We start from the raw sequence: 4,900 nt of genomic DNA, 5'->3' as shown, positions 1-4,900 counted from the left end.
TGCCGCGCGCAACCACCGCCATCGGGCTCCGCGCCCCGCGCTTGGGCTCGCCGAGCTCCGCCGCTGGCCGAACCACCTCCGCCGGCGCCCGCCTCGCCACTGCCGCCCCTCGCCGGAGCTCCGGCCAGATCCGATCTGGATCGGGACCAGATCCACCGGTCCCCGAACCAAACGCCCTCGCCCGTCCCCGCACCGCTCCGTCCCGGAACCGCCTCGTCCCGCGTTGACTTTTTCCGCGGGGTAAATTTCTTCTAAGTCCTGAGTTTCCCAGATCCATATGCACATGTTCATCGCATCGTAACTTTGCATCCGTAGCTCCGATTCATGCATATAGCATATCAAAATGTTTATCTCAGAGAGTACATCATTTCATTCCATTGCATCATTTTCATTTGAGTTCATCTTGATGCTCAAAATGCTGTTAGAAGAGGGCTACTCGAGATTTTTGTCAGATCTGCTACTCCATTTAGCTTTTTGTCATTTTTTGCCATGATTATTGTGTGCATGATATGCCCATGAGCTCTACATATGTTTTGTTAAGGGCTTTGTCATCTTTCCAGAGGTGCAACCCATGTATTTTTGTGATGTGTGTGGTGACTAGTGCAAGCTTGCAAACTGGTGCACTTGTTAATTCTGATTTTAGGGACTTAGCATTTCCACTAAGTCCTTGAGCTGTTTATCTCATGATGCCATATGTTCGTATTGTTTCCTAGTGATCCGTGCCTCTTTTGAGGATGATCAGTAAGGATGATTTGTTAATCTTGTAGTGCTCTATCTATCCATGTCTTTGTTTGCAATTATGGAGCACCCTAGCTTGAGTCAATCGAGCTCTACTTTTCCTACTTTGTGAATCTGGGCAGATTGTCAACTTGTTTGCAATTTTGCCGATGATGTTGTAGTTGATCCGTGCATGCTATGCTATTGTTCTTGCCATGTCTAGCTTGCATTTTGTGTATATTTGATGGGTGTATGCTTAGCTTGTCATTACTTGCACCGTAGTGAGTGCACCGAGCTCGTAAACATGCCTACTTGAGTTTTGTTTCAGCATGTGCCAGTTTTCACTAAGTCTGAAAACTGATTATGTTTTTGCTATGTTCACATGCTTGCAATTGTATTTTATGATCTCTTTTGGCTCAAGGTCACTAAGGGACTTTTGTTAAGCTCTTTGAGTAGCTCCATGCCATGCTTTACTTTGCCATGTTCAGGCCCTGTAGCATGTAGTTTTGTTTCTCCGAAGTGTGCTACCTGATCTGAAATTCCAGACAAGTGTTAATTTCACTAAGTCTGAGATCTGTTTGCCATATGCATTTTTGCCATGCTTGTTTGAACCTGTTAATGGAGGAATTGGCCGTAGCTCAGTGCTAGACTTTTGTTAAGCATCTTGAATGCATCCTTGCCATGTATTTTGTTGTCATGTTTGGGTGCTGTAGCATGTCCATTCCATTGCATTTAGATGGCTACTTGCTGTAAATCGCAGACCGGTGTCATATTTGAATTGCTTGCCATTTCCAAACCGTAACTCCGATTCCGACGTTTTTTATATCGTTTTCAAGCGATTTCATCTCATCTTTCCAGTGGCACCCTTGGATTTCCTAGTTGAGGCCAGGTTCATTCATCTCTTGTCAAATCATGCATATGCATCGCATACCGCATCCCGCATATCATACCATGTTCATGTGTTGGTTGTTTACTATGTTGTGTGCTTCTTTTCCGGTGTTTGCTTCTCCGGGTTGGTTTCCGATAACGTCGTGTTGTGAGGTTCCGTTCATCTACGTCCGTTTGTCTTCTTCATGGACTCGTTCTTCTTCCTTGCGGGATTTCAGGCAAGATGATCATACCCTCGAAATCACTTCTATCTTTGGTTGCTAATTGCTCGCTCTTTTGCTATGTCTATGCTGCGATACCTACCACTTGCTTATCATGCCTCCCATATTGTTGAACCAAGCCTCTAACCCACCTTGTCCTAGCAAACCGTTGTTTGGCTATGTTACCGCTTTGCTCAGCCCCTCTTATAGCGTTGTTAGTTGCAGGTGAAGATTGAAGTTTGTTCCTTGTTGGAACATGGAGATGTTGTTCCTTGTTGGAACATGTTTACTTGTTGGGATATCACAATATGTCTTATTTAATTAATGCATCTATATACTTGGTAAATGGTGGAAGGCTCGGCCTTATGCCTGGTGTTTTATTCCACTCTTGCTGCCCTAGTTTACGTCATATCGGTGTTATGTTCCCGGATTTTGCGTCCCTTACGCGGTTGGGTTATAATGGGAACCCCTTGACAGTTCGCTTTGAATAAAACTCCTCCAGCAAGGCCCAACCTTGATTTTACCATTCGCCACCTAGCCTTTTTCCCTTGGGAGTCGCGCATCCCAAGGGTCATCTTATTTTAAACCCCCCCGGGCCAGTGCTTGTCTAAGTGTTGGTCCAAACTAGAGCCCCTTGCAGCGCCACCTCGGGGAAACTCGAGGGCTGGTTTTAGTTGTACGGATTGCTTATCCGGTGTTGCCCTGAGAACGAGATATGTGCAGCTCCTATCGGGATGTCGGCGCATCGGGTGGTCTTGTTGGACTTGTTTTACCATTATCGAGGATGTCTTGGAGTACCGGAATACCAAGTCTGATCGGAATGTCTCGGGAGGAGGTCTATTCCTTCGTTGACCGTGAGAGCTTGTCATGGGTTAAGTTGAGACACCCCTGCAGGGATTTGAACTTTCAAAAGCCGTGCCCGCGGTTATGGGCAGATGGGAATTTGTTAATGTCCGGTTGTAGAAAACCTGAACTTGACCTTAATTAAAATGAATCAACAGCGTGTGTAACCGTGATGGTCTCTTTCCAGCAGAGTCCGGGAAGTGAACACGGTTGTTGGAGTTATGCTTGACGTAGGTTGGTTTAGGATCACTTCTCGATCATAATTTTATCGACCGTGCTTTGCCTTCTCTTCTCGCTCTCTTCTGCGTATGTTAGCCACCATATATGCTAGTCACTTGCTGCAGCTCCACCTCATACCTTTACCTTACCCATAAGTTTAAATAGTCTTGATCGCGAGGGTGCGAGATTGCTGAGTCCCCGTGACTCACAGATACTTTCAAAACCAGCTTGCAGGTGCCGATGAGTCCGTGCAGATGACGCAACCAAGCTCAAGGAGGAGCTCTATGAAGATCTTGTCCTTTATGTTGTTTCGTTCTAGTTGATCAGTAGTGGAGCCCAGTTGGGGTCGATCGGGGACCTTTGTCGCATTTGGGGTTCTTCTTTTATTTTGGTTCCGTAGTCGGACCTTGATTGTATTTGGATGTTGTAATGCTTTATTCATGTATTGTGTGAAGTGGCGATTGTAAGCCAACTATGTATCTCTTTTCCCTTATGTATTACATGGGTTGTTTGCGAAGATTACCTCACTTGCGACATTGCTTTCAATGCGGTTATGCCTCTAAGTCGTGCTTCGACACGTGGGAGATATAGCCGCATCGAGGGCATTACACGACTGGCCCCTCACATGCCCGAGCTGGTTTCCAACATGCAGAGTGCTTTTATTAAGAAAAGAAGTATTCATGATAACTTCATGTACGTCCGCAGCTTGGCCCGTCGATTTCACCGTACCAAATCTCCAACCCTGTTATTCAAGCTTGCTGCAAAAACAAGTTAGACGTCCTCTAATTGTTGTTGCAAGTTTGGCCATCTCATACATCACATATAGATCATTCATCATTCATCACAACTTTGGCCATATCATATCACAAACCACTTGCTGCAAAAACAAGTTAGACGTCCTCTAATTGTTGTTGCAAGTTTTACGTGGCTGAATTAGGGTTCTAGCAAGAACGTTTTCTTACCTACGTTAAAGCCACAACGTGATTTGTCAACTTCTATTTACCCTTCATAAGGACCCTGTTCATCGATTCCGCTCCAACTAAAGTAGGAGAGACAGACACCCGCCAGCCACCTTATGCAACTAGTGCATGTTAGTCGGTGGAACCGGTCTCACGTAAGCGTACGTGTAAGGTTGGTCCGGGCCGCTTCATCCCACAATACCGCTGAAGCAAGAAAGGACTAGTAACGGCAAGAAAGTTGACAAATCTACGCCCACAACAAATTGTGTTCTACTCGCGCAAGAAGAACTACGCATAGACCTAGCTCATGATGCCACTCTTGGGGAACGTTGCAGAAAACAAAAATTTTCCTACTCGTTTCACCAAGATCATCTAGGAGTTCATCTAGCAACGAGTGATTAGATGCATCTACATACCTTTGTAGATCGCGAGCGGAAGCGTTCAAAAGAACGGTGATGATGTAGTCGTACTCGACGTGATCCAAATCACCGATGACCAGCGCCGAACGGACGGCACCTCCGCGTTCAACACACGTACGGAACAGCCACGTCTCCTCCTTCTTGATCCAGCAAGGGAGGGAGGAGAGGTTGAGGGAGATGGCACCAGCAGCAGCACGACGGCGTGGTGTTGATGGAGCTGCAGTACTCCGGCAGAGCTTCGCTAAGCACTATGGAGGTGGAGGAGGTGTTGGGGAGGGAGAAGGAGGCAACCAAAGGCCAAGGCGTTCAGGTATGAAGTCCCTCCTCTTCCCCACTATATATAGGGGTGCCAAGGGGGGGTGGCCGGCCCTAGGAGATCCAATCTCCTAGGGGGTGCGGCGGCCAAGGGGGGTTTCCCTCCCCCCCAAGGCACCTAGGAGGTGCCTTCCCCTCCTAGGACTCTTTCCCCCTTAAACCCTAGGCGCATGGGCCTATGTGGGGCTGGTGCCCTTGGCCCATTAGGCCAAGGCGCACCCCCTACAGCCCATGTGGCCCCCCGGGACAGGTGGACCCACCCGGTGGACCCCCGGGACCCTTCCGGTGGTCCCGGTACAATACCGATAACCCCGAAACTTGTCCCGATGCCCGAAACAGG

Source organism: Triticum dicoccoides, chromosome 4A, assembly GCF_002162155.2.
Source record: "Triticum dicoccoides isolate Atlit2015 ecotype Zavitan chromosome 4A, WEW_v2.0, whole genome shotgun sequence".
Classification (NCBI taxonomy): domain Eukaryota; kingdom Viridiplantae; phylum Streptophyta; class Magnoliopsida; order Poales; family Poaceae; genus Triticum; species Triticum dicoccoides.
The sequence above is the reverse complement of the archived record's forward strand: the minus strand, read 5'-3'. Positions refer to the sequence as shown.